The 24,227-nt window shown below is 53.0% G+C and overlaps 32 non-coding genes and 9 pseudogenes across 32 annotated transcripts; all 41 read left to right on the top strand.

The window, feature by feature from the left end:
* LOC148827443 (5S ribosomal RNA) overlaps positions 1-41 on the top strand; it is a 119-nt pseudogene extending 78 nt beyond the window's left edge.
* Positions 42-578: 537 nt separating this feature from the next.
* On the top strand, positions 579-697 carry LOC148827442 (5S ribosomal RNA). Its single transcript, XR_016092571.1, has one exon. It is a non-coding gene; the product is annotated as a 5S ribosomal RNA (ribosomal RNA).
* Positions 698-1,153: 456 nt separating this feature from the next.
* Positions 1,154-1,272, top strand: LOC148827441 (5S ribosomal RNA). Its single transcript, XR_016092570.1, has one exon. It is a non-coding gene; the product is annotated as a 5S ribosomal RNA (ribosomal RNA).
* A 456-nt stretch (positions 1,273-1,728) lies between these two features.
* LOC148827440 (5S ribosomal RNA) lies at positions 1,729-1,847 on the top strand. The gene has a single exon (XR_016092569.1). It is a non-coding gene; the product is annotated as a 5S ribosomal RNA (ribosomal RNA).
* Positions 1,848-2,303: 456 nt separating this feature from the next.
* LOC148827439 (5S ribosomal RNA) lies at positions 2,304-2,422 on the top strand. The gene has a single exon (XR_016092568.1). It is a non-coding gene; the product is annotated as a 5S ribosomal RNA (ribosomal RNA).
* A 456-nt stretch (positions 2,423-2,878) lies between these two features.
* LOC148827438 (5S ribosomal RNA) lies at positions 2,879-2,997 on the top strand. Its single transcript, XR_016092567.1, has one exon. It is a non-coding gene; the product is annotated as a 5S ribosomal RNA (ribosomal RNA).
* Positions 2,998-3,453: 456 nt separating this feature from the next.
* LOC148827437 (5S ribosomal RNA) lies at positions 3,454-3,572 on the top strand (annotated as a pseudogene).
* Positions 3,573-4,028: 456 nt separating this feature from the next.
* LOC148827436 (5S ribosomal RNA) lies at positions 4,029-4,147 on the top strand. The gene has a single exon (XR_016093342.1). It is a non-coding gene; the product is annotated as a 5S ribosomal RNA (ribosomal RNA).
* A 456-nt stretch (positions 4,148-4,603) lies between these two features.
* On the top strand, positions 4,604-4,722 carry LOC148827435 (5S ribosomal RNA). Its single transcript, XR_016092566.1, has one exon. It is a non-coding gene; the product is annotated as a 5S ribosomal RNA (ribosomal RNA).
* Positions 4,723-5,178: 456 nt separating this feature from the next.
* Positions 5,179-5,297, top strand: LOC148827434 (5S ribosomal RNA). The gene has a single exon (XR_016092565.1). It is a non-coding gene; the product is annotated as a 5S ribosomal RNA (ribosomal RNA).
* A 456-nt stretch (positions 5,298-5,753) lies between these two features.
* Positions 5,754-5,872, top strand: LOC148827433 (5S ribosomal RNA). Its single transcript, XR_016092563.1, has one exon. It is a non-coding gene; the product is annotated as a 5S ribosomal RNA (ribosomal RNA).
* Positions 5,873-6,328: 456 nt separating this feature from the next.
* On the top strand, positions 6,329-6,447 carry LOC148827432 (5S ribosomal RNA). Its single transcript, XR_016092562.1, has one exon. It is a non-coding gene; the product is annotated as a 5S ribosomal RNA (ribosomal RNA).
* Positions 6,448-6,903: 456 nt separating this feature from the next.
* LOC148827431 (5S ribosomal RNA) lies at positions 6,904-7,022 on the top strand. The gene has a single exon (XR_016092560.1). It is a non-coding gene; the product is annotated as a 5S ribosomal RNA (ribosomal RNA).
* Positions 7,023-7,478: 456 nt separating this feature from the next.
* LOC148827430 (5S ribosomal RNA) lies at positions 7,479-7,597 on the top strand. Its single transcript, XR_016092559.1, has one exon. It is a non-coding gene; the product is annotated as a 5S ribosomal RNA (ribosomal RNA).
* A 456-nt stretch (positions 7,598-8,053) lies between these two features.
* LOC148827429 (5S ribosomal RNA) lies at positions 8,054-8,172 on the top strand. The gene has a single exon (XR_016092558.1). It is a non-coding gene; the product is annotated as a 5S ribosomal RNA (ribosomal RNA).
* A 456-nt stretch (positions 8,173-8,628) lies between these two features.
* LOC148827428 (5S ribosomal RNA) lies at positions 8,629-8,747 on the top strand (annotated as a pseudogene).
* A 537-nt stretch (positions 8,748-9,284) lies between these two features.
* Positions 9,285-9,403, top strand: LOC148827427 (5S ribosomal RNA). Its single transcript, XR_016092557.1, has one exon. It is a non-coding gene; the product is annotated as a 5S ribosomal RNA (ribosomal RNA).
* A 537-nt stretch (positions 9,404-9,940) lies between these two features.
* Positions 9,941-10,059, top strand: LOC148827426 (5S ribosomal RNA; annotated as a pseudogene).
* Positions 10,060-10,596: 537 nt separating this feature from the next.
* Positions 10,597-10,715, top strand: LOC148827425 (5S ribosomal RNA). Its single transcript, XR_016092556.1, has one exon. It is a non-coding gene; the product is annotated as a 5S ribosomal RNA (ribosomal RNA).
* Positions 10,716-11,252: 537 nt separating this feature from the next.
* On the top strand, positions 11,253-11,371 carry LOC148827424 (5S ribosomal RNA; annotated as a pseudogene).
* A 537-nt stretch (positions 11,372-11,908) lies between these two features.
* On the top strand, positions 11,909-12,027 carry LOC148827423 (5S ribosomal RNA). The gene has a single exon (XR_016092555.1). It is a non-coding gene; the product is annotated as a 5S ribosomal RNA (ribosomal RNA).
* Positions 12,028-12,564: 537 nt separating this feature from the next.
* Positions 12,565-12,683, top strand: LOC148827422 (5S ribosomal RNA). Its single transcript, XR_016092862.1, has one exon. It is a non-coding gene; the product is annotated as a 5S ribosomal RNA (ribosomal RNA).
* Positions 12,684-13,139: 456 nt separating this feature from the next.
* Positions 13,140-13,258, top strand: LOC148827421 (5S ribosomal RNA). Its single transcript, XR_016092554.1, has one exon. It is a non-coding gene; the product is annotated as a 5S ribosomal RNA (ribosomal RNA).
* Positions 13,259-13,714: 456 nt separating this feature from the next.
* LOC148827420 (5S ribosomal RNA) lies at positions 13,715-13,833 on the top strand. The gene has a single exon (XR_016092553.1). It is a non-coding gene; the product is annotated as a 5S ribosomal RNA (ribosomal RNA).
* A 537-nt stretch (positions 13,834-14,370) lies between these two features.
* Positions 14,371-14,489, top strand: LOC148827419 (5S ribosomal RNA; annotated as a pseudogene).
* Positions 14,490-15,026: 537 nt separating this feature from the next.
* On the top strand, positions 15,027-15,145 carry LOC148827418 (5S ribosomal RNA; annotated as a pseudogene).
* A 537-nt stretch (positions 15,146-15,682) lies between these two features.
* On the top strand, positions 15,683-15,801 carry LOC148827417 (5S ribosomal RNA). The gene has a single exon (XR_016092551.1). It is a non-coding gene; the product is annotated as a 5S ribosomal RNA (ribosomal RNA).
* A 456-nt stretch (positions 15,802-16,257) lies between these two features.
* LOC148827416 (5S ribosomal RNA) lies at positions 16,258-16,376 on the top strand. The gene has a single exon (XR_016092549.1). It is a non-coding gene; the product is annotated as a 5S ribosomal RNA (ribosomal RNA).
* Positions 16,377-16,832: 456 nt separating this feature from the next.
* On the top strand, positions 16,833-16,951 carry LOC148827415 (5S ribosomal RNA). The gene has a single exon (XR_016092548.1). It is a non-coding gene; the product is annotated as a 5S ribosomal RNA (ribosomal RNA).
* A 537-nt stretch (positions 16,952-17,488) lies between these two features.
* LOC148827414 (5S ribosomal RNA) lies at positions 17,489-17,607 on the top strand (annotated as a pseudogene).
* A 456-nt stretch (positions 17,608-18,063) lies between these two features.
* Positions 18,064-18,182, top strand: LOC148827413 (5S ribosomal RNA). Its single transcript, XR_016092890.1, has one exon. It is a non-coding gene; the product is annotated as a 5S ribosomal RNA (ribosomal RNA).
* A 537-nt stretch (positions 18,183-18,719) lies between these two features.
* On the top strand, positions 18,720-18,838 carry LOC148827412 (5S ribosomal RNA). Its single transcript, XR_016092547.1, has one exon. It is a non-coding gene; the product is annotated as a 5S ribosomal RNA (ribosomal RNA).
* A 456-nt stretch (positions 18,839-19,294) lies between these two features.
* Positions 19,295-19,413, top strand: LOC148827411 (5S ribosomal RNA). The gene has a single exon (XR_016092546.1). It is a non-coding gene; the product is annotated as a 5S ribosomal RNA (ribosomal RNA).
* A 537-nt stretch (positions 19,414-19,950) lies between these two features.
* LOC148827410 (5S ribosomal RNA) lies at positions 19,951-20,069 on the top strand. Its single transcript, XR_016092545.1, has one exon. It is a non-coding gene; the product is annotated as a 5S ribosomal RNA (ribosomal RNA).
* Positions 20,070-20,525: 456 nt separating this feature from the next.
* On the top strand, positions 20,526-20,644 carry LOC148827409 (5S ribosomal RNA). Its single transcript, XR_016092544.1, has one exon. It is a non-coding gene; the product is annotated as a 5S ribosomal RNA (ribosomal RNA).
* A 456-nt stretch (positions 20,645-21,100) lies between these two features.
* LOC148827408 (5S ribosomal RNA) lies at positions 21,101-21,219 on the top strand. The gene has a single exon (XR_016092543.1). It is a non-coding gene; the product is annotated as a 5S ribosomal RNA (ribosomal RNA).
* A 456-nt stretch (positions 21,220-21,675) lies between these two features.
* LOC148827407 (5S ribosomal RNA) lies at positions 21,676-21,794 on the top strand. The gene has a single exon (XR_016092542.1). It is a non-coding gene; the product is annotated as a 5S ribosomal RNA (ribosomal RNA).
* A 456-nt stretch (positions 21,795-22,250) lies between these two features.
* LOC148827406 (5S ribosomal RNA) lies at positions 22,251-22,369 on the top strand. The gene has a single exon (XR_016092541.1). It is a non-coding gene; the product is annotated as a 5S ribosomal RNA (ribosomal RNA).
* Positions 22,370-22,825: 456 nt separating this feature from the next.
* LOC148827405 (5S ribosomal RNA) lies at positions 22,826-22,944 on the top strand. The gene has a single exon (XR_016092538.1). It is a non-coding gene; the product is annotated as a 5S ribosomal RNA (ribosomal RNA).
* A 456-nt stretch (positions 22,945-23,400) lies between these two features.
* On the top strand, positions 23,401-23,519 carry LOC148827404 (5S ribosomal RNA; annotated as a pseudogene).
* A 456-nt stretch (positions 23,520-23,975) lies between these two features.
* LOC148827403 (5S ribosomal RNA) lies at positions 23,976-24,094 on the top strand. The gene has a single exon (XR_016092537.1). It is a non-coding gene; the product is annotated as a 5S ribosomal RNA (ribosomal RNA).
* The last annotated feature ends 133 nt before the right edge of the window (positions 24,095-24,227 follow it).

Below are 24,227 nucleotides of genomic sequence, written 5' to 3'. Positions count from 1 at the left end.
TTGGATGAGAGACCGCCTGGGAATACCAGGTGCTGTAAGCTTTTAAGCGCAGGAGGCGCCCTATCCCCGCTCGCTCGCTCATTCCCCTGTTCACACGTGCAGTGCGGCTTGTCCGTCTGTTTATTTGTCAGCTTTGGCGAGACACGGGTGCTTGTGTATTAGCGTGAGCGTTTTTTATTCTGATCATGAACAGTTTTACAAGTCCGCAAAGGATCGAGGAAAGGTTTATCGCCAGCTGAAAAGAGACACAGCGCTTCGGCTGTGGAGACTTGTTCGGCTGGCGTTCGGGGAGTCGCGTTTTTCAGAATTGTATTGAGATCGTTTTCCACAGAGCTCAGATGTCAAAGCACAGCAGCAGCTCTCCACAGCGATCCTCTATAGCGCCCTTTCTCCCGCAGCTCCGTCCTCATTGGAAGGAAGCAAGAGTGAAAGGCTGAAGTGAAATAGAGCGGGGACGAAGGCAGTGAAGAGAGAGAACGTGGGAAGAAGAGAAAAACGCAAGGGAAAAAAAGCAGCGTCGTAAAAGAGGTGACGGAGCTGTCCTCTCTATAAGAAGGGTGCCAGCGAGCCTTGCTCTCGCTTACGGCCACACCCCCTTGAGCACGCCTGATCTCGTCTGATCTCGGAAGCTAAACAGGGATGGGCCTGGTTAGTACTTGGATGGGAGACCGCCTGGGAATACCAGGTGCTGTAAGCTTTTAAGCGCAGGAGGCGCCCTATCCCCGCTCGCTCGCTCATTCCCCTGTTCACACGTGCAGTGCGGCTTGTCCGTCTGTTTATTTGTCAGCTTTGGCGAGACACGGGTGCTTGTGTATTAGCGTGAGCGTTTTTTATTCTGATCATGAACAGTTTTACAAGTCCGCAAAGGATCGAGGAAAGGTTTATCGCCAGCTGAAAAGAGACACAGCGCTTCGGCTGTGGAGACTTGTTCGGCTGGCGTTCGGGGAGTCGCGTTTTTCAGAATTGTATTGAGATCGTTTTCCACAGAGCTCAGATGTCAAAGCACAGCAGCAGCTCTCCACAGCGATCCTCTATAGCGCCCTTTCTCCCGCAGCTCCGTCCTCATTGGAAGGAAGCAAGAAAAAAGCAGCGTCGTAAAAGAGGTGACGGAGCTGTCCTCTCTATAAGAAGGGTGCCAGCGAGCCTTGCTCTCGCTTACGGCCACACCCCCTTGAGCACGCCTGATCTCGTCTGATCTCGGAAGCTAAACAGGGATGGGCCTGGTTAGTACTTGGATGGGAGACCGCCTGGGAATACCAGGTGCTGTAAGCTTTTAAGCGCAGGAGGCGCCCTATCCCCGCTCGCTCGCTCATTCCCCTGTTCACACGTGCAGTGCGGCTTGTCCGTCTGTTTATTTGTCAGCTTTGGCGAGACACGGGTGCTTGTGTATTAGCGTGAGCGTTTTTTATTCTGATCATGAACAGTTTTACAAGTCCGCAAAGGATCGAGGAAAGGTTTATCGCCAGCTGAAAAGAGACACAGCGCTTCGGCTGTGGAGACTTGTTCGGCTGGCGTTCGGGGAGTCGCGTTTTTCAGAATTGTATTGAGATCGTTTTCCACAGAGCTCAGATGTCAAAGCACAGCAGCAGCTCTCCACAGCGATCCTCTATAGCGCCCTTTCTCCCGCAGCTCCGTCCTCATTGGAAGGAAGCAAGAAAAAAGCAGCGTCGTAAAAGAGGTGACGGAGCTGTCCTCTCTATAAGAAGGGTGCCAGCGAGCCTTGCTCTCGCTTACGGCCACACCCCCTTGAGCACGCCTGATCTCGTCTGATCTCGGAAGCTAAACAGGGATGGGCCTGGTTAGTACTTGGATGGGAGACCGCCTGGGAATACCAGGTGCTGTAAGCTTTTAAGCGCAGGAGGCGCCCTATCCCCGCTCGCTCGCTCATTCCCCTGTTCACACGTGCAGTGCGGCTTGTCCGTCTGTTTATTTGTCAGCTTTGGCGAGACACGGGTGCTTGTGTATTAGCGTGAGCGTTTTTTATTCTGATCATGAACAGTTTTACAAGTCCGCAAAGGATCGAGGAAAGGTTTATCGCCAGCTGAAAAGAGACACAGCGCTTCGGCTGTGGAGACTTGTTCGGCTGGCGTTCGGGGAGTCGCGTTTTTCAGAATTGTATTGAGATCGTTTTCCACAGAGCTCAGATGTCAAAGCACAGCAGCAGCTCTCCACAGCGATCCTCTATAGCGCCCTTTCTCCCGCAGCTCCGTCCTCATTGGAAGGAAGCAAGAAAAAAGCAGCGTCGTAAAAGAGGTGACGGAGCTGTCCTCTCTATAAGAAGGGTGCCAGCGAGCCTTGCTCTCGCTTACGGCCACACCCCCTTGAGCACGCCTGATCTCGTCTGATCTCGGAAGCTAAACAGGGATGGGCCTGGTTAGTACTTGGATGGGAGACCGCCTGGGAATACCAGGTGCTGTAAGCTTTTAAGCGCAGGAGGCGCCCTATCCCCGCTCGCTCGCTCATTCCCCTATTCACACGTGCAGTGCGGCTTGTCCGTCTGTTTATTTGTCAGCTTTGGCGAGACACGGGTGCTTGTGTATTAGCGTGAGCGTTTTTTATTCTGATCATGAACAGTTTTACAAGTCCGCAAAGGATCGAGGAAAGGTTTATCGCCAGCTGAAAAGAGACACAGCGCTTCGGCTGTGGAGACTTGTTCGGCTGGCGTTCGGGGAGTCGCGTTTTTCAGAATTGTATTGAGATCGTTTTCCACAGAGCTCAGATGTCAAAGCACAGCAGCAGCTCTCCACAGCGATCCTCTATAGCGCCCTTTCTCCCGCAGCTCCGTCCTCATTGGAAGGAAGCAAGAAAAAAGCAGCGTCGTAAAAGAGGTGACGGAGCTGTCCTCTCTATAAGAAGGGTGCCAGCGAGCCTTGCTCTCGCTTACGGCCACACCCCCTTGAGCACGCCTGATCTCGTCTGATCTCGGAAGCTAAACAGGGATGGGCCTGGTTAGTACTTGGATGGGAGACCGCCTGGGAATACCAGGTGCTGTAAGCTTTTAAGCGCAGGAGGCGCCCTATCCCCGCTCGCTCGCTCATTCCCCTGTTCACACGTGCAGTGCGGCTTGTCCGTCTGTTTATTTGTCAGCTTTGGCGAGACACGGGTGCTTGTGTATTAGCGTGAGCGTTTTTTATTCTGATCATGAACAGTTTTACAAGTCCGCAAAGGATCGAGGAAAGGTTTATCGCCAGCTGAAAAGAGACACAGCGCTTCGGCTGTGGAGACTTGTTCGGCTGGCGTTCGGGGAGTCGCGTTTTTCAGAATTGTATTGAGATCGTTTTCCACAGAGCTCAGATGTCAAAGCACAGCAGCAGCTCTCCACAGCGATCCTCTATAGCGCCCTTTCTCCCGCAGCTCCGTCCTCATTGGAAGGAAGCAAGAAAAAAGCAGCGTCGTAAAAGAGGTGACGAAGCTGTCCTCTCTATAAGAAGGGTGCCAGCGAGCCTTACTCTCGCTTACGGCCACACCCCCTTGAGCACGCCTGATCTTGTCTGATCTCGGAAGCTAAACAGGGATGGGCCTGGTTAGTACTTGGATGGGAGACCGCCTGGGAATACCAGGTGCTGTAAGCTTTTAAGCGCAGGAGGCGCCCTATCCCCGCTCGCTCGCTCATTCCCCTGTTCACACGTGCAGTGCGGCTTGTCCGTCTGTTTATTTGTCAGCTTTGGCGAGACACGGGTGCTTGTGTATTAGCGTGAGCGTTTTTTATTCTGATCATGAACAGTTTTACAAGTCCGCAAAGGATCGAGGAAAGGTTTATCGCCAGCTGAAAAGAGACACAGCGCTTCGGCTGTGGAGACTTGTTCGGCTGGCGTTCGGGGAGTCGCGTTTTTCAGAATTGTATTGAGATCGTTTTCCACAGAGCTCAGATGTCAAAGCACAGCAGCAGCTCTCCACAGCGATCCTCTATAGCGCCCTTTCTCCCGCAGCTCCGTCCTCATTGGAAGGAAGCAAGAAAAAAGCAGCGTCGTAAAAGAGGTGACGGAGCTGTCCTCTCTATAAGAAGGGTGCCAGCGAGCCTTGCTCTCGCTTACGGCCACACCCCCTTGAGCACGCCTGATCTCGTCTGATCTCGGAAGCTAAACAGGGATGGGCCTGGTTAGTACTTGGATGGGAGACCCCCTGGGAATACCAGGTGCTGTAAGCTTTTAAGCGCAGGAGGCGCCCTATCCCCGCTCGCTCGCTCATTCCCCTGTTCACACGTGCAGTGCGGCTTGTCCGTCTGTTTATTTGTCAGCTTTGGCGAGACACGGGTGCTTGTGTATTAGCGTGAGCGTTTTTTATTCTGATCATGAACAGTTTTACAAGTCCGCAAAGGATCGAGGAAAGGTTTATCGCCAGCTGAAAAGAGACACAGCGCTTCGGCTGTGGAGACTTGTTCGGCTGGCGTTCGGGGAGTCGCGTTTTTCAGAATTGTATTGAGATCGTTTTCCACAGAGCTCAGATGTCAAAGCACAGCAGCAGCTCTCCACAGCGATCCTCTATAGCGCCCTTTCTCCCGCAGCTCCGTCCTCATTGGAAGGAAGCAAGAAAAAAGCAGCGTCGTAAAAGAGGTGACGGAGCTGTCCTCTCTATAAGAAGGGTGCCAGCGAGCCTTGCTCTCGCTTACGGCCACACCCCCTTGAGCACGCCTGATCTCGTCTGATCTCGGAAGCTAAACAGGGATGGGCCTGGTTAGTACTTGGATGGGAGACCGCCTGGGAATACCAGGTGCTGTAAGCTTTTAAGCGCAGGAGGCGCCCTATCCCCGCTCGCTCGCTCATTCCCCTGTTCACACGTGCAGTGCGGCTTGTCCGTCTGTTTATTTGTCAGCTTTGGCGAGACACGGGTGCTTGTGTATTAGCGTGAGCGTTTTTTATTCTGATCATGAACAGTTTTACAAGTCCGCAAAGGATCGAGGAAAGGTTTATCGCCAGCTGAAAAGAGACACAGCGCTTCGGCTGTGGAGACTTGTTCGGCTGGCGTTCGGGGAGTCGCGTTTTTCAGAATTGTATTGAGATCGTTTTCCACAGAGCTCAGATGTCAAAGCACAGCAGCAGCTCTCCACAGCGATCCTCTATAGCGCCCTTTCTCCCGCAGCTCCGTCCTCATTGGAAGGAAGCAAGAAAAAAGCAGCGTCGTAAAAGAGGTGACGGAGCTGTCCTCTCTATAAGAAGGGTGCCAGCGAGCCTTGCTCTCGCTTACGGCCACACCCCCTTGAGCACGCCTGATCTCGTCTGATCTCGGAAGCTAAACAGGGATGGGCCTGGTTAGTACTTGGATGGGAGACCGCCTGGGAATACCAGGTGCTGTAAGCTTTTAAGCGCAGGAGGCGCCCTATCCCCGCTCGCTCGCTCATTCCCCTGTTCACACGTGCAGTGCGGCTTGTCCGTCTGTTTATTTGTCAGCTTTGGCGAGACACGGGTGCTTGTGTATTAGCGTGAGCGTTTTTTATTCTGATCATGAACAGTTTTACAAGTCCGCAAAGGATCGAGGAAAGGTTTATCGCCAGCTGAAAAGAGACACAGCGCTTCGGCTGTGGAGACTTGTTCGGCTGGCGTTCGGGGAGTCGCGTTTTTCAGAATTGTATTGAGATCGTTTTCCACAGAGCTCAGATGTCAAAGCACAGCAGCAGCTCTCCACAGCGATCCTCTATAGCGCCCTTTCTCCCGCAGCTCCGTCCTCATTGGAAGGAAGCAAGAAAAAAGCAGCGTCGTAAAAGAGGTGACGGAGCTGTCCTCTCTATAAGAAGGGTGCCAGCGAGCCTTGCTCTCGCTTACGGCCACACCCCCTTGAGCACGCCTGATCTCGTCTGATCTCGGAAGCTAAACAGGGATGGGCCTGGTTAGTACTTGGATGGGAGACCGCCTGGGAATACCAGGTGCTGTAAGCTTTTAAGCGCAGGAGGCGCCCTATCCCCGCTCGCTCGCTCATTCCCCTGTTCACACGTGCAGTGCGGCTTGTCCGTCTGTTTATTTGTCAGCTTTGGCGAGACACGGGTGCTTGTGTATTAGCGTGAGCGTTTTTTATTCTGATCATGAACAGTTTTACAAGTCCGCAAAGGATCGAGGAAAGGTTTATCGCCAGCTGAAAAGAGACACAGCGCTTCGGCTGTGGAGACTTGTTCGGCTGGCGTTCGGGGAGTCGCGTTTTTCAGAATTGTATTGAGATCGTTTTCCACAGAGCTCAGATGTCAAAGCACAGCAGCAGCTCTCCACAGCGATCCTCTATAGCGCCCTTTCTCCCGCAGCTCCGTCCTCATTGGAAGGAAGCAAGAAAAAAGCAGCGTCGTAAAAGAGGTGACGGAGCTGTCCTCTCTATAAGAAGGGTGCCAGCGAGCCTTGCTCTCGCTTACGGCCACACCCCCTTGAGCACGCCTGATCTCGTCTGATCTCGGAAGCTAAACAGGGATGGGCCTGGTTAGTACTTGGATGGGAGACCGCCTGGGAATACCAGGTGCTGTAAGCTTTTAAGCGCAGGAGGCGCCCTATCCCCGCTCGCTCGCTCATTCCCCTGTTCACACGTGCAGTGCGGCTTGTCCGTCTGTTTATTTGTCAGCTTTGGCGAGACACGGGTGCTTGTGTATTAGCGTGAGCGTTTTTTATTCTGATCATGAACAGTTTTACAAGTCCGCAAAGGATCGAGGAAAGGTTTATCGCCAGCTGAAAAGAGACACAGCGCTTCGGCTGTGGAGACTTGTTCGGCTGGCGTTCGGGGAGTCGCGTTTTTCAGAATTGTATTGAGATCGTTTTCCACAGAGCTCAGATGTCAAAGCACAGCAGCAGCTCTCCACAGCGATCCTCTATAGCGCCCTTTCTCCCGCAGCTCCGTCCTCATTGGAAGGAAGCAAGAAAAAAGCAGCGTCGTAAAAGAGGTGACGGAGCTGTCCTCTCTATAAGAAGGGTGCCAGCGAGCCTTGCTCTCGCTTACGGCCACACCCCCTTGAGCACGCCTGATCTCGTCTGATCTCGGAAGCTAAACAGGGATGGGCCTGGTTAGTACTTGGATGGGAGACCGCCTGGGAATACCAGGTGCTGTAAGCTTTTAAGCGCAGGAGGCGCCCTATCCCCGCTCGCTCGCTCATTCCCCTGTTCACACGTGCAGTGCGGCTTGTCCGTCTGTTTATTTGTCAGCTTTGGCGAGACACGGGTGCTTGTGTATTAGCGTGAGCGTTTTTTATTCTGATCATGAACAGTTTTACAAGTCCGCAAAGGATCGAGGAAAGGATTATCGCCAGCTGAAAAGAGACACAGCGCTTCGGCTGTGGAGACTTGTTCGGCTGGCGTTCGGGGAGTCGCGTTTTTCAGAATTGTATTGAGATCGTTTTCCACAGAGCTCAGATGTCAAAGCACAGCAGCAGCTCTCCACAGCGATCCTCTATAGCGCCCTTTCTCCCGCAGCTCCGTCCTCATTGGAAGGAAGCAAGAAAAAAGCAGCGTCGTAAAAGAGGTGACGGAGCTGTCCTCTCTATAAGAAGGGTGCCAGCGAGCCTTGCTCTTGCTTACGGCCACACCCCCTTGAGCACGCCTGATCTCGTCTGATCTCGGAAGCTAAACAGGGATGGGCCTGGTTAGTACTTGGATGGGAGACCGCCTGGGAATACCAGGTGCTGTAAGCTTTTAAGCGCAGGAGGCGCCCTATCCCCGCTCGCTCGCTCATTCCCCTGTTCACACGTGCAGTGCGGCTTGTCCGTCTGTTTATTTGTCAGCTTTGGCGAGACACGGGTGCTTGTGTATTAGCGTGAGCGTTTTTTATTCTGATCATGAACAGTTTTACAAGTCCGCAAAGGATCGAGGAAAGGTTTATCGCCAGCTGAAAAGAGACACAGCGCTTCGGCTGTGGAGACTTGTTCGGCTGGCGTTCGGGGAGTCGCGTTTTTCAGAATTGTATTGAGATCGTTTTCCACAGAGCTCAGATGTCAAAGCACAGCAGCAGCTCTCCACAGCGATCCTCTATAGCGCCCTTTCTCCCGCAGCTCCGTCCTCATTGGAAGGAAGCAAGAAAAAAGCAGCGTCGTAAAAGAGGTGACGGAGCTGTCCTCTCTATAAGAAGGGTGCCAGCGAGCCTTGCTCTCGCTTACGGCCACACCCCCTTGAGCACGCCTGATCTCGTCTGATCTCGGAAGCTAAACAGGGATGGGCCTGGTTAGTACTTGGATGGGAGACCGCCTGGGAATACCAGGTGCTGTAAGCTTTTAAGCGCAGGAGGCGCCCTATCCCCGCTCGCTCGCTCATTCCCCTGTTCACACGTGCAGTGCGGCTTGTCCGTCTGTTTATTTGTCAGCTTTGGCGAGACACGGGTGCTTGTGTATTAGCGTGAGCGTTTTTTATTCTGATCATGAACAGTTTTACAAGTCCGCAAAGGATCGAGGAAAGGTTTATCGCCAGCTGAAAAGAGAGACAGCGCTTCGGCTGTGGAGACTTGTTCGGCTGGCGTTCGGGGAGTCGCGTTTTTCAGAATTGTATTGAGATCGTTTTCCACAGAGCTCAGATGTCAAAGCACAGCAGCAGCTCTCCACAGCGATCCTCTATAGCGCCCTTTCTCCCGCAGCTCCGTCCTCATTGGAAGGAAGCAAGAAAAAAGCAGCGTCGTAAAAGAGGTGACGGAGCTGTCCTCTCTATAAGAAGGGTGCCAGCGAGCCTTGCTCTCGCTTACGGCCACACCCCCTTGAGCACGCCTGATCTCGTCTGATCTCGGAAGCTAAACAGGGATGGGCCTGGTTAGTACTTGGATGGGAGACCGCCTGGGAATACCAGGGGCTGTAAGCTTTTAAGCGCAGGAGGCGCCCTATCCCCGCTCGCTCGCTCATTCCCCTGTTCACACGTGCAGTGCGGCTTGTCCGTCTGTTTATTTGTCAGCTTTGGCGAGACACGGGTGCTTGTGTATTAGCGTGAGCGTTTTTTATTCTGATCATGAACAGTTTTACAAGTCCGCAAAGGATCGAGGAAAGGTTTATCGCCAGCTGAAAAGAGACACAGCGCTTCGGCTGTGGAGACTTGTTCGGCTGGCGTTCGGGGAGTCGCGTTTTTCAGAATTGTATTGAGATCGTTTTCCACAGAGCTCAGATGTCAAAGCACAGCAGCAGCTCTCCACAGCGATCCTCTATAGCGCCCTTTCTCCCGCAGCTCCGTCCTCATTGGAAGGAAGCAAGAGTGAAAGGCTGAAGTGAAATAGAGCGGGGACGAAGGCAGTGAAGAGAGAGAACGTGGGAAGAAGAGAAAAACGCAAGGGAAAAAAAGCAGCGTCGTAAAAGAGGTGACGGAGCTGTCCTCTCTATAAGAAGGGTGCCAGCGAGCCTTGCTCTCGCTTACGGCCACACCCCCTTGAGCACGCCTGATCTCGTCTGATCTCGGAAGCTAAACAGGGATGGGCCTGGTTAGTACTTGGATGGGAGACCGCCTGGGAATACCAGGTGCTGTAAGCTTTTAAGCGCAGGAGGCGCCCTATCCCCGCTCGCTCGCTCATTCCCCTGTTCACACGTGCAGTGCGGCTTGTCCGTCTGTTTATTTGTCAGCTTTGGCGAGACACGGGTGCTTGTGTATTAGCGTGAGCGTTTTTTATTCTGATCATGAACAGTTTTACAAGTCCGCAAAGGATCGAGGAAAGGTTTATCGCCAGCTGAAAAGAGACACAGCGCTTCGGCTGTGGAGACTTGTTCGGCTGGCGTTCGGGGAGTCGCGTTTTTCAGAATTGTATTGAGATCGTTTTCCACAGAGCTCAGATGTCAAAGCACAGCAGCAGCTCTCCACAGCGATCCTCTATAGCGCCCTTTCTCCCGCAGCTCCGTCCTCATTGGAAGGAAGCAAGAGTGAAAGGCTGAAGTGAAATAGAGCGGGGACGAAGGCAGTGAAGAGAGAGAACGTGGGAAGAAGAGAAAAACGCAAGGGAAAAAAAGCAGCGTCGTAAAAGAGGTGACGGAGCTGTCCTCTCTATAAGAAGGGTGCCAGCGAGCCTTGCTCTTGCTTACGGCCACACCCCCTTGAGCACGCCTGATCTCGTCTGATCGCGGAAGCTAAACAGGGATGGGCCTGGTTAGTACTTGGATGGGAGACCGCCTGGGAATACCAGGTGCTGTAAGCTTTTAAGCGCAGGAGGCGCCCTATCCCCGCTCGCTCGCTCATTCCCCTGTTCACACGTGCAGTGCGGCTTGTCCGTCTGTTTATTTGTCAGCTTTGGCGAGACACGGGTGCTTGTGTATTAGCGTGAGCGTTTTTTATTCTGATCATGAACAGTTTTACAAGTCCGCAAAGGATCGAGGAAAGGTTTATCGCCAGCTGAAAAGAGACACAGCGCTTCGGCTGTGGAGACTTGTTCGGCTGGCGTTCGGGGAGTCGCGTTTTTCAGAATTGTATTGAGATCGTTTTCCACAGAGCTCAGATGTCAAAGCACAGCAGCAGCTCTCCACAGCGATCCTCTATAGCGCCCTTTCTCCCGCAGCTCCGTCCTCATTGGAAGGAAGCAAGAGTGAAAGGCTGAAGTGAAATAGAGCGGGGACGAAGGCAGTGAAGAGAGAGAACGTGGGAAGAAGAGAAAAACGCAAGGGAAAAAAAGCAGCGTCGTAAAAGAGGTGACGGAGCTGTCCTCTCTATAAGAAGGGTGCCAGCGAGCCTTGCTCTCGCTTACGGCCACACCCCCTTGAGCACGCCTGATCTCGTCTGATCTCGGAAGCTAAACAGGGATGGGCCTGGTTAGTACTTGGATGGGAGACCGCCTGGGAATACCAGGTGCTGTAAGCTTTTAAGCGCAGGAGGCGCCCTATCCCCGCTCGCTCGCTCATTCCCCTGTTCACACGTGCAGTGCGGCTTGTCCGTCTGTTTATTTGTCAGCTTTGGCGAGACACGGGTGCTTGTGTATTAGCGTGAGCGTTTTTTATTCTGATCATGAACAGTTTTACAAGTCCGCAAAGGATCGAGGAAAGGTTTATCGCCAGCTGAAAAGAGACACAGCGCTTCGGCTGTGGAGACTTGTTCGGCTGGCGTTCGGGGAGTCGCGTTTTTCAGAATTGTATTGAGATCGTTTTCCACAGAGCTCAGATGTCAAAGCACAGCAGCAGCTCTCCACAGCGATCCTCTATAGCGCCCTTTCTCCCGCAGCTCCGTCCTCATTGGAAGGAAGCAAGAGTGAAAGGCTGAAGTGAAATAGAGCGGGGACGAAGGCAGTGAAGAGAGAGAACGTGGGAAGAAGAGAAAAACGCAAGGGAAAAAAAGCAGCGTCGTAAAAGAGGTGACGGAGCTGTCCTCTCTATAAGAAGGGTGCCAGCGAGCCTTGCTCTTGCTTACGGCCACACCCCCTTGAGCACGCCTGATCTCGTCTGATCGCGGAAGCTAAACAGGGATGGGCCTGGTTAGTACTTGGATGGGAGACCGCCTGGGAATACCAGGTGCTGTAAGCTTTTAAGCGCAGGAGGCGCCCTATCCCCGCTCGCTCGCTCATTCCCCTGTTCACACGTGCAGTGCGGCTTGTCCGTCTGTTTATTTGTCAGCTTTGGCGAGACACGGGTGCTTGTGTATTAGCGTGAGCGTTTTTTATTCTGATCATGAACAGTTTTACAAGTCCGCAAAGGATCGAGGAAAGGTTTATCGCCAGCTGAAAAGAGACACAGCGCTTCGGCTGTGGAGACTTGTTCGGCTGGCGTTCGGGGAGTCGCGTTTTTCAGAATTGTATTGAGATCGTTTTCCACAGAGCTCAGATGTCAAAGCACAGCAGCAGCTCTCCACAGCGATCCTCTATAGCGCCCTTTCTCCCGCAGCTCCGTCCTCATTGGAAGGAAGCAAGAGTGAAAGGCTGAAGTGAAATAGAGCGGGGACGAAGGCAGTGAAGAGAGAGAACGTGGGAAGAAGAGAAAAACGCAAGGGAAAAAAAGCAGCGTCGTAAAAGAGGTGACGGAGCTGTCCTCTCTATAAGAAGGGTGCCAGCGAGCCTTGCTCTCGCTTACGGCCACACCCCCTTGAGCACGCCTGATCTCGTCTGATCTCGGAAGCTAAACAGGGATGGGCCTGGTTAGTACTTGGATGGGAGACCGCCTGGGAATACCAGGTGCTGTAAGCTTTTAAGCGCAGGAGGCGCCCTATCCCCGCTCGCTCGCTCATTCCCCTGTTCACACGTGCAGTGCGGCTTGTCCGTCTGTTTATTTGTCAGCTTTGGCGAGACACGGGTGCTTGTGTATTAGCGTGAGCGTTTTTTATTCTGATCATGAACAGTTTTACAAGTCCGCAAAGGATCGAGGAAAGGTTTATCGCCAGCTGAAAAGAGACACAGCGCTTCGGCTGTGGAGACTTGTTCGGCTGGCGTTCGGGGAGTCGCGTTTTTCAGAATTGTATTGAGATCGTTTTCCACAGAGCTCAGATGTCAAAGCACAGCAGCAGCTCTCCACAGCGATCCTCTATAGCGCCCTTTCTCCCGCAGCTCCGTCCTCATTGGAAGGAAGCAAGAGTGAAAGGCTGAAGTGAAATAGAGCGGGGACGAAGGCAGTGAAGAGAGAGAACGTGGGAAGAAGAGAAAAACGCAAGGGAAAAAAAGCAGCGTCGTAAAAGAGGTGACGGAGCTGTCCTCTCTATAAGAAGGGTGCCAGCGAGCCTTGCTCTCGCTTATGGCCACACCCCCTTGAGCACGCCTGATCTCGTCTGATCTCGGAAGCTAAACAGGGATGGGCCTGGTTAGTACTTGGATGGGAGACCGCCTGGGAATACCAGGTGCTGTAAGCTTTTAAGCGCAGGAGGCGCCCTATCCCCGCTCGCTCGCTCATTCCCCTGTTCACACGTGCAGTGCGGCTTGTCCGTCTGTTTATTTGTCAGCTTTGGCGAGACACGGGTGCTTGTGTATTAGCGTGAGCGTTTTTTATTCTGATCATGAACAGTTTTACAAGTCCGCAAAGGATCGAGGAAAGGTTTATCGCCAGCTGAAAAGAGACACAGCGCTTCGGCTGTGGAGACTTGTTCGGCTGGCGTTCGGGGAGTCGCGTTTTTCAGAATTGTATTGAGATCGTTTTCCACAGAGCTCAGATGTCAAAGCACAGCAGCAGCTCTCCACAGCGATCCTCTATAGCGCCCTTTCTCCCGCAGCTCCGTCCTCATTGGAAGGAAGCAAGAAAAAAGCAGCGTCGTAAAAGAGGTGACGGAGCTGTCCTCTCTATAAGAAGGGTGCCAGCGAGCCTTGCTCTCGCTTACGGCCACACCCCCTTGAGCACGCCTGATCTCGTCTGATCTCGGAAGCTAAACAGGGATGGGCCTGGTTAGTACTTGGATGGGAGACCGCCTGGGAATACCAGGTGCTGTAAGCTTTTAAGCGCAGGAGGCGCCCTATCCCCGCTCGCTCGCTCATTCCCCTGTTCACACGTGCAGTGCGGCTTGTCCGTCTGTTTATTTGTCAGCTTTGGCGAGACACGGGTGCTTGTGTATTAGCGTGAGCGTTTTTTATTCTGATCATGAACAGTTTTACAAGTCCGCAAAGGATCGAGGAAAGGTTTATCGCCAGCTGAAAAGAGACACAGCGCTTCGGCTGTGGAGACTTGTTCGGCTGGCGTTCGGGGAGTCGCGTTTTTCAGAATTGTATTGAGATCGTTTTCCACAGAGCTCAGATGTCAAAGCACAGCAGCAGCTCTCCACAGCGATCCTCTATAGCGCCCTTTCTCCCGCAGCTCCGTCCTCATTGGAAGGAAGCAAGAAAAAAGCAGCGTCGTAAAAGAGGTGACGGAGCTGTCCTCTCTATAAGAAGGGTGCCAGCGAGCCTTGCTCTCGCTTACGGCCACACCCCCTTGAGCACGCCTGATCTCGTCTGATCTCGGAAGCTAAACAGGGATGGGCCTGGTTAGTACTTGGATGGGAGACCGCCTGGGAATACCAGGTGCTGTAAGCTTTTAAGCGCAGGAGGCGCCCTATCCCCGCTCGCTCGCTCATTCCCCTGTTCACACGTGCAGTGCGGCTTGTCCGTCTGTTTATTTGTCAGCTTTGGCGAGACACGGGTGCTTGTGTATTAGCGTGAGCGTTTTTTATTCTGATCATGAACAGTTTTACAAGTCCGCAAAGGATCGAGGAAAGGTTTATCGCCAGCTGAAAAGAGACACAGCGCTTCGGCTGTGGAGACTTGTTCGGCTGGCGTTCGGGGAGTCGCGTTTTTCAGAATTGTATTGAGATCGTTTTCCACAGAGCTCAGATGTCAAAGCACAGCAGCAGCTCTCCACAGCGATCCTCTATAGCGCCCTTTCTCCCGCAGCTCCGTCCTCATTGGAAGGAAGCAAGAGTGAAAGGCTGAAGTGAAATAGAGCGGGGACGAAGGCAGTGAAGAGAGAGAACGTGGGAAGAAGAGAAAAACGCAAGGGAAAAAAAGCAGCGTCGTAAAAGAGGTGACGGAGCTGTCCTCTCTATAAGAAGGGTGCCAGCGAGCCTTGCTCTTGCTTACGGCCACACCCCCTTGAGCACGCCTGATCTCGTCTGATCTCGGAAGCTAAACAGGGATGGGCCTGGTTAGTACTTGGATGGGAGACCGCCTGGGAATACCAGGGGCTGTAAGCTTTTAAGCGCAGGAGGCGCCCTATCCCCGCTCGCTCGCTCATTCCCCTGTTCACACGTGCAGTGCGGCTTGTCCGTCTGTTTATTTGTCAGCTTTGGCGAGACACGGGTGCTTGTGTATTAGCGTGAGCGTTTTTTATTCTGATCATGAACAGTTTTACAAGTCCGCAAAGGATCGAGGAAAGGTTTATTGCCAGCTGAAAAGAGACACAGCGCTTCGGCTGTGGAGACTTGTTCGGCTGGCGTTCGGGGAGTCGCGTTTTTCAGAATTGTATTGAGATCGTTTTCCACAGAGCTCAGATGTCAAAGCACAGCAGCAGCTCTCCACAGCGATCCTCTATAGCGCCCTTTCTCCCGCAGCTCCGTCCTCATTGGAAGGAAGCAAGAGTGAAAGGCTGAAGTGAAATAGAGCGGGGACGAAGGCAGTGAAGAGAGAGAACGTGGGAAGAAGAGAAAAACGCAAGGGAAAAAAAGCAGCGTCGTAAAAGAGGTGACGGAGCTGTCCTCTCTATAAGAAGGGTGCCAGCGAGCCTTGCTCTCGCTTACGGCCACACCCCCTTGAGCACGCCTGATCTTGTCTGATCTCGGAAGCTAAACAGGGATGGGCCTGGTTAGTACTTGGATGGGAGACCGCCTGGGAATACCAGGTGCTGTAAGCTTTTAAGCGCAGGAGGCGCCCTATCCCCGCTCGCTCGCTCATTCCCCTGTTCACACGTGCAGTGCGGCTTGTCCGTCTGTTTATTTGTCAGCTTTGGCGAGACACGGGTGCTTGTGTATTAGCGTGAGCGTTTTTTATTCTGATCATGAACAGTTTTACAAGTCCGCAAAGGATCGAGGAAAGGTTTATCGCCAGCTGAAAAGAGACACAGCGCTTCGGCTGTGGAGACTTGTTCGGCTGGCGTTCGGGGAGTCGCGTTTTTCAGAATTGTATTGAGATCGTTTTCCACAGAGCTCAGATGTCAAAGCACAGCAGCAGCTCTCCACAGCGATCCTCTAAAGCGCCCTTTCTCCCGCAGCTCCGTCCTCATTGGAAGGAAGCAAGAGTGAAAGGCTGAAGTGAAATAGAGCGGGGACGAAGGCAGTGAAGAGAGAGAACGTGGGAAGAAGAGAAAAACGCAAGGGAAAAAAAGCAGCGTCGTAAAAGAGGTGACGGAGCTGTCCTCTCTATAAGAAGGGTGCCAGCGAGCCTTGCTCTCGCTTACGGCCACACCCCCTTGAGCACGCCTGATCTCGTCTGATCTCGGAAGCTAAACAGGGATGGGCCTGGTTAGTACTTGGATGGGAGACCGCCTGGGAATACCAGGTGCTGTAAGCTTTTAAGCGCAGGAGGCGCCCTATCCCCGCTCGCTCGCTCATTCCCCTGTTCACACGTGCAGTGCGGCTTGTCCGTCTGTTTATTTGTCAGCTTTGGCGAGACACGGGTGCTTGTGTATTAGCGTGAGCGTTTTTTATTCTGATCATGAACAGTTTTACAAGTCCGCAAAGGATCGAGGAAAGGTTTATCGCCAGCTGAAAAGAGACACAGCGCTTCGGCTGAGGAGACTTGTTCGGCTGGCGTTCGGGGAGTCGCGTTTTTCAGAATTGTATTGAGATCGTTTTCCACAGAGCTCAGATGTCAAAGCACAGCAGCAGCTCTCCACAGCGATCCTCTATAGCGCCCTTTCTCCCGCAGCTCCGTCCTCATTGGAAGGAAGCAAGAAAAAAGCAGCGTCGTAAAAGAGGTGACGGAGCTGTCCTCTCTATAAGAAGGGTGCCAGCGAGCCTTGCTCTCGCTTACGGCCACACCCCCTTGAGCACGCCTGATCTCGTCTGATCTCGGAAGCTAAACAGGGATGGGCCTGGTTAGTACTTGGATGGGAGACCGCCTGGGAATACCAGGTGCTGTAAGCTTTTAAGCGCAGGAGGCGCCCTATCCCCGCTCGCTCGCTCATTCCCCTGTTCACACGTGCAGTGCGGCTTGTCCGTCTGTTTATTTGTCAGCTTTGGCGAGACACGGGTGCTTGTGTATTAGCGTGAGCGTTTTTTATTCTGATCATGAACAGTTTTACAAGTCCGCAAAGGATCGAGGAAAGGTTTATCGCCAGCTGAAAAGAGACACAGCGCTTCGGCTGTGGAGACTTGTTCGGCTGGCGTTCGGGGAGTCGCGTTTTTCAGAATTGTATTGAGATCGTTTTCCACAGAGCTCAGACGTCAAAGCACAGCAGCAGCTCTCCACAGCGATCCTCTATAGCGCCCTTTCTCCCGCAGCTCCGTCCTCATTGGAAGGAAGCAAGAAAAAAGCAGCGTCGTAAAAGAGGTGACGGAGCTGTCCTCTCTATAAGAAGGGTGCCAGCGAGCCTTGCTCTCGCTTACGGCCACACCCCCTTGAGCACGCCTGATCTCGTCTGATCTCGGAAGCTAAACAGGGATGGGCCTGGTTAGTACTTGGATGGGAGACCGCCTGGGAATACCAGGTGCTGTAAGCTTTTAAGCGCAGGAGGCGCCCTATCCCCGCTCGCTCGCTCATTCCCCTGTTCACACGTGCAGTGCGGCTTGTCCGTCTGTTTATTTGTCAGCTTTGGCGAGACACGGGTGCTTGTGTATTAGCGTGAGCGTTTTTTATTCTGATCATGAACAGTTTTACAAGTCCGCAAAGGATCGAGGAAAGGTTTATCGCCAGCTGAAAAGAGACACAGCGCTTCGGCTGTGGAGACTTGTTCGGCTGGCGTTCGGGGAGTCGCGTTTTTCAGAATTGTATTGAGATCGTTTTCCACAGAGCTCAGATGTCAAAGCACAGCAGCAGCTCTCCACAGCGATCCTCTATAGCGCCCTTTCTCCCGCAGCTCCGTCCTCATTGGAAGGAAGCAAGAGTGAAAGGCTGAAGTGAAATAGAGCGGGGACGAAGGCAGTGAAGAGAGAGAACGTGGGAAGAAGAGAAAAACGCAAGGGAAAAAAAGCAGCGTCGTAAAAGAGGTGACGGAGCTGTCCTCTCTATAAGAAGGGTGCCAGCGAGCCTTGCTCTCGCTTACGGCCACACCCCCTTGAGCACGCCTGATCTCGTCTGATCTCGGAAGCTAAACAGGGATGGGCCTGGTTAGTACTTGGATGGGAGACCGCCTGGGAATACCAGGTGGTGTAAGCTTTTAAGCGCAGGAGGCGCCCTATCCCCGCTCGCTCGCTCATTCCCCTGTTCACACGTGCAGTGCGGCTTGTCCGTCTGTTTATTTGTCAGCTTTGGCGAGACACGGGTGCTTGTGTATTAGCGTGAGCGTTTTTTATTCTGATCATGAACAGTTTTACAAGTCCGCAAAGGATCGAGGAAAGGTTTATCGCCAGCTGAAAAGAGACACAGCGCTTCGGCTGTGGAGACTTGTTCGGCTGGCGTTCGGGGAGTCGCGTTTTTCAGAATTGTATTGAGATCGTTTTCCACAGAGCTCAGATGTCAAAGCACAGCAGCAGCTCTCCACAGCGATCCTCTATAGCGCCCTTTCTCCCGCAGCTCCGTCCTCATTGGAAGGAAGCAAGAAAAAAGCAGCGTCGTAAAAGAGGTGACGGAGCTGTCCTCTCTATAAGAAGGGTGCCAGCGAGCCTTGCTCTCGTTTACGGCCACACCCCCTTGAGCACGCCTGATCTCGTCTGATCTCGGAAGCTAAACAGGGATGGGCCTGGTTAGTACTTGGATGGGAGACCGCCTGGGAATACCAGGTGCTGTAAGCTTTTAAGCGCAGGAGGCGCCCTATCCCCGCTCGCTCGCTCATTCCCCTGTTCACACGTGCAGTGCGGCTTGTCCGTCTGTTTATTTGTCAGCTTTGGCGAGACACGGGTGCTTGTGTATTAGCGTGAGCGTTTTTTATTCTGATCATGAACAGTTTTACAAGTCCGCAAAGGATCGAGGAAAGGTTTATCGCCAGCTGAAAAGAGACACAGCGCTTCGGCTGTGGAGACTTGTTCGGCTGGCGTTCGGGGAGTCGCGTTTTTCAGAATTGTATTGAGATCGTTTTCCACAGAGCTCAGATGTCAAAGCACAGCAGCAGCTCTCCACAGCGATCCTCTATAGCGCCCTTTCTCCCGCAGCTCCGTCCTCATTGGAAGGAAGCAAGAGTGAAAGGCTGAAGTGAAATAGAGCGGGGACGAAGGCAGTGAAGAGAGAGAACGTGGGAAGAAGAGAAAAACGCAAGGGAAAAAAAGCAGCGTCGTAAAAGAGGTGACGGAGCTGTCCTCTCTATAAGAAGGGTGCCAGCGAGCCTTGCTCTCGCTTACGGCCACACCCCCTTGAGCACGCCTGATCTCGTCTGATCTCGGAAGCTAAACAGGGATGGGCCTGGTTAGTACTTGGATGGGAGACCGCCTGGGAATACCAGGTGCTGTAAGCTTTTAAGCGCAGGAGGCGCCCTATCCCCGCTCGCTCGCTCATTCCCCTGTTCACACGTGCAGTGCGGCTTGTCCGTCTGTTTATTTGTCAGCTTTGGCGAGACACGGGTGCTTGTGTATTAGCGTGAGCGTTTTTTATTCTGATCATGAACAGTTTTACAAGTCCGCAAAGGATCGAGGAAAGGTTTATCGCCAGCTGAAAAGAGACACAGCGCTTCGGCTGTGGAGACTTGTTCGGCTGGCGTTCGGGGAGTCGCGTTTTTCAGAATTGTATTGAGATCGTTTTCCACAGAGCTCAGATGTCAAAGCACAGCAGCAGCTCTCCACAGCGATCCTCTATAGCGCCCTTTCTCCCGCAGCTCCGTCCTCATTGGAAGGAAGCAAGAAAAAAGCAGCGTCGTAAAAGAGGTGACGGAGCTGTCCTCTCTATAAGAAGGGTGCCAGCGAGCCTTGCTCTCGCTTACGGCCACACCCCCTTGAGCACGCCTGATCTCGTCTGATCTCGGAAGCTAAACAGGGATGGGCCTGGTTAGTACTTGGATGGGAGACCGCCTGGGAATACCAGGTGCTGTAAGCTTTTAAGCGCAGGAGGCGCCCTATCCCCGCTCGCTCGCTCATTCCCCTGTTCACACGTGCAGTGCGGCTTGTCCGTCTGTTTATTTGTCAGCTTTGGCGAGACACGGGTGCTTGTGTATTAGCGTGAGCGTTTTTTATTCTGATCATGAACAGTTTTACAAGTCCGCAAAGGATCGAGGAAAGGTTTATCGCCAGCTGAAAAGAGACACAGCGCTTCGGCTGTGGAGACTTGTTCGGCTGGCGTTCGGGGAGTCGCGTTTTTCAGAATTGTATTGAGATCGTTTTCCACAGAGCTCAGATGTCAAAGCACAGCAGCAGCTCTCCACAGCGATCCTCTATAGCGCCCTTTCTCCCGCAGCTCCGTCCTCATTGGAAGGAAGCAAGAGTGAAAGGCTGAAGTGAAATAGAGCGGGGACGAAGGCAGTGAAGAGAGAGAACGTGGGAAGAAGAGAAAAACGCAAGGGAAAAAAAGCAGCGTCGTAAAAGAGGTGACGGAGCTGTCCTCTCTATAAGAAGGGTGCCAGCGAGCCTTGCTCTCGCTTACGGCCACACCCCCTTGAGCACGCCTGATCTCGTCTGATCTCGGAAGCTAAACAGGGATGGGCCTGGTTAGTACTTGGATGGGAGACCGCCTGGGAATACCAGGTGCTGTAAGCTTTTAAGCGCAGGAGGCGCCCTATCCCCGCTCGCTCGCTCATTCCCCTGTTCACACGTGCAGTGCGGCTTGTCCGTCTGTTTATTTGTCAGCTTTGGCGAGACACGGGTGCTTGTGTATTAGCGTGAGCGTTTTTTATTCTGATCATGAACAGTTTTACAAGTCCGCAAAGGATCGAGGAAAGGTTTATCGCCAGCTGAAAAGAGACACAGCGCTTCGGCTGTGGAGACTTGTTCGGCTGGCGTTCGGGGAGTCGCGTTTTTCAGAATTGTATTGAGATCGTTTTCCACAGAGCTCAGATGTCAAAGCACAGCAGCAGCTCTCCACAGCGATCCTCTATAGCGCCCTTTCTCCCGCAGCTCCGTCCTCATTGGAAGGAAGCAAGAAAAAAGCAGCGTCGTAAAAGAGGTGACGGAGCTGTCCTCTCTATAAGAAGGGTGCCAGCGAGCCTTGCTCTCGCTTACGGCCACACCCCCTTGAGCACGCCTGATCTCGTCTGATCTCGGAAGCTAAACAGGGATGGGCCTGGTTAGTACTTGGATGGGAGACCGCCTGGGAATACCAGGTGCTGTAAGCTTTTAAGCGCAGGAGGCGCCCTATCCCCGCTCGCTCGCTCATTCCCCTGTTCACACGTGCAGTGCGGCTTGTCCGTCTGTTTATTTGTCAGCTTTGGCGAGACACGGGTGCTTGTGTATTAGCGTGAGCGTTTTTTATTCTGATCATGAACAGTTTTACAAGTCCGCAAAGGATCGAGGAAAGGTTTATCGCCAGCTGAAAAGAGACACAGCGCTTCGGCTGTGGAGACTTGTTCGGCTGGCGTTCGGGGAGTCGCGTTTTTCAGAATTGTATTGAGATCGTTTTCCACAGAGCTCAGATGTCAAAGCACAGCAGCAGCTCTCCACAGCGATCCTCTATAGCGCCCTTTCTCCCGCAGCTCCGTCCTCATTGGAAGGAAGCAAGAAAAAAGCAGCGTCGTAAAAGAGGTGACGGAGCTGTCCTCTCTATAAGAAGGGTGCCAGCGAGCCTTGCTCTCGCTTACGGCCACACCCCCTTGAGCACGCCTGATCTCGTCTGATCTCGGAAGCTAAACAGGGATGGGCCTGGTTAGTACTTGGATGGGAGACCGCCTGGGAATACCAGGTGCTGTAAGCTTTTAAGCGCAGGAGGCGCCCTATCCCCGCTCGCTCGCTCATTCCCCTGTTCACACGTGCAGTGCGGCTTGTCCGTCTGTTTATTTGTCAGCTTTGGCGAGACACGGGTGCTTGTGTATTAGCGTGAGCGTTTTTTATTCTGATCATGAACAGTTTTACAAGTCCGCAAAGGATCGAGGAAAGGTTTATCGCCAGCTGAAAAGAGACACAGCGCTTCGGCTGTGGAGACTTGTTCGGCTGGCGTTCGGGGAGTCGCGTTTTTCAGAATTGTATTGAGATCGTTTTCCACAGAGCTCAGATGTCAAAGCACAGCAGCAGCTCTCCACAGCGATCCTCTATAGCGCCCTTTCTCCCGCAGCTCCGTCCTCATTGGAAGGAAGCAAGAAAAAAGCAGCGTCGTAAAAGAGGTGACGGAGCTGTCCTCTCTATAAGAAGGGTGCCAGCGAGCCTTGCTCTCGCTTACGGCCACACCCCCTTGAGCACGCCTGATCTCGTCTGATCTCGGAAGCTAAACAGGGATGGGCCTGGTTAGTACTTGGATGGGAGACCGCCTGGGAATACCAGGTGCTGTAAGCTTTTAAGCGCAGGAGGCGCCCTATCCCCGCTCGCTCGCTCATTCCCCTGTTCACACGTGCAGTGCGGCTTGTCCGTCTGTTTATTTGTCAGCTTTGGCGAGACACGGGTGCTTGTGTATTAGCGTGAGCGTTTTTTATTCTGATCATGAACAGTTTTACAAGTCCGCAAAGGATCGAGGAAAGGTTTATCGCCAGCTGAAAAGAGACACAGCGCTTCGGCTGTGGAGACTTGTTCGGCTGGCGTTCGGGGAGTCGCGTTTTTCAGAATTGTATTGAGATCGTTTTCCACAGAGCTCAGATGTCAAAGCACAGCAGCAGCTCTCCACAGCGATCCTCTATAGCGCCCTTTCTCCCGCAGCTCCGTCCTCATTGGAAGGAAGCAAGAAAAAAGCAGCGTCGTAAAAGAGGTGACGGAGCTGTCCTCTCTATAAGAAGGGTGCCAGCGAGCCTTGCTCTCGCTTACGGCCACACCCCCTTGAGCACGCCTGATCTCGTCTGATCTCGGAAGCTAAACAGGGATGGGCCTGGTTAGTACTTGGATGGGAGACCGCCTGGGAATACCAGGTGCTGTAAGCTTTTAAGCGCAGGAGGCGCCCTATCCCCGCTCGCTCGCTCATTCCCCTGTTCACACGTGCAGTGCGGCTTGTCCGTCTGTTTATTTGTCAGCTTTGGCGAGACACGGGTGCTTGTGTATTAGCGTGAGCGTTTTTTATTCTGATCATGAACAGTTTTACAAGTCCGCAAAGGATCGAGGAAAGGTTTATCGCCAGCTGAAAAGAGACACAGCGCTTCGGCTGTGGAGACTTGTTCGGCTGGCGTTCGGGGAGTCGCGTTTTTCAGAATTGTATTGAGATCGTTTTCCACAGAGCTCAGATGTCAAAGCACAGCAGCAGCTCTCCACAGCGATCCTCTATAGCGCCCTTTCTCCCGCAGCTCCGTCCTCATTGGAAGGAAGCAAGAAAAAAGCAGCGTCGTAAAAGAGGTGACGGAGCTGTCCTCTCTATAAGAAGGGTGCCAGCGAGCCTTGCTCTCGCTTACGGCCACACCCCCTTGAGCACGCCTGATCTCGTCTGATCTCGGAAGCTAAACAGGGATGGGCCTGGTTAGTACTTGGATGGGAGACCGCCTGGGAATACCAGGTGCTGTAAGCTTTTAAGCGCAGGAGGCGCCCTATCCCCGCTCGCTCGCTCATTCCCCTGTTCACACGTGCAGTGCGGCTTGTCCGTCTGTTTATTTGTCAGCTTTGGCGAGACACGGGTGCTTGTGTATTAGCGTGAGCGTTTTTTATTCTGATCATGAACAGTTTTACAAGTCCGCAAAGGATCGAGGAAAGGTTTATCGCCAGCTGAAAAGAGACACAGCGCTTCGGCTGTGGAGACTTGTTCGGCTGGCGTTCGGGGAGTCGCGTTTTTCAGAATTGTATTGAGATCGTTTTCCACAGAGCTCAGATGTCAAAGCACAGCAGCAGCTCTCCACAGCGATCCTCTATAGCGCCCTTTCTCCCGCAGCTCCGTCCTCATTGGAAGGAAGCAAGAAAAAAGCAGCGTCGTAAAAGAGGTGACGGAGCTGTCCTCTCTATAAGAAGGGTGCCAGCGAGCCTTGCTCTCGCTTACGGCCACACCCCCTTGAGCACGCCTGATCTCGTCTGATCTCGGAAACTAAACAGGGATGGGCCTGGTTAGTACTTGGATGGGAGACCGCCTGGGAATACCAGGTGCTGTAAGCTTTTAAGCGCAGGAGGCGCCCTATCCCCGCTCGCTCGCTCATTCCCCTGTTCACACGTGCAGTGCGGCTTGTCCGTCTGTTTATTTGTCAGCTTTGGCGAGACACGGGTGCTTGTGTATTAGCGTGAGCGTTTTTTATTCTGATCATGAACAGTTTTACAAGTCCGCAAAGGATCGAGGAAAGGTTTATCGCCAGCTGAAAAGAGACACAGCGCTTCGGCTGTGGAGACTTGTTCGGCTGGCGTTCGGGGAGTCGCGTTTTTCAGAATTGTATTGAGATCGTTTTCCACAGAGCTCAGATGTCAAAGCACAGCAGCAGCTCTCCACAGCGATCCTCTATAGCGCCCTTTCTCCCGCAGCTCCGTCCTCATTGGAAGGAAGCAAGAAAAAAGCAGCGTCGTAAAAGAGGTGACGGAGCTGTCCTCTCTATAAGAAGGGTGCCAGCGAGCCTTGCTCTCGCTTACGGCCACACCCCCTTGAGCACGCCTGATCTCGTCTGATCTCGGAAGCTAAACAGGGATGGGCCTGGTTAGTACTTGGATGGGAGACCGCCTGGGAATACCAGGTGCTGTAAGCTTTTAAGCGCAGGAGGCGCCCTATCCCCGCTCGCTCGCTCATTCCCCTGTTCACACGTGCAGTGCGGCTTGTCCGTCTGTTTATTTGTCAGCTTTGGCGAGACACGGGTGCTTGTGTATTAGCGTGAGCGTTTT

The sequence above is a fragment of the Atractosteus spatula genome, chromosome 10 (genome assembly GCF_055471065.1).
Source record: "Atractosteus spatula isolate fAtrSpa1 chromosome 10, fAtrSpa1.hap1, whole genome shotgun sequence".
Classification (NCBI taxonomy): Eukaryota; Metazoa; Chordata; class Actinopteri; order Semionotiformes; family Lepisosteidae; genus Atractosteus; species Atractosteus spatula.
Note: the sequence above shows the minus strand (reverse complement) of the source record. Positions and strands in the feature narration are given on the sequence as shown.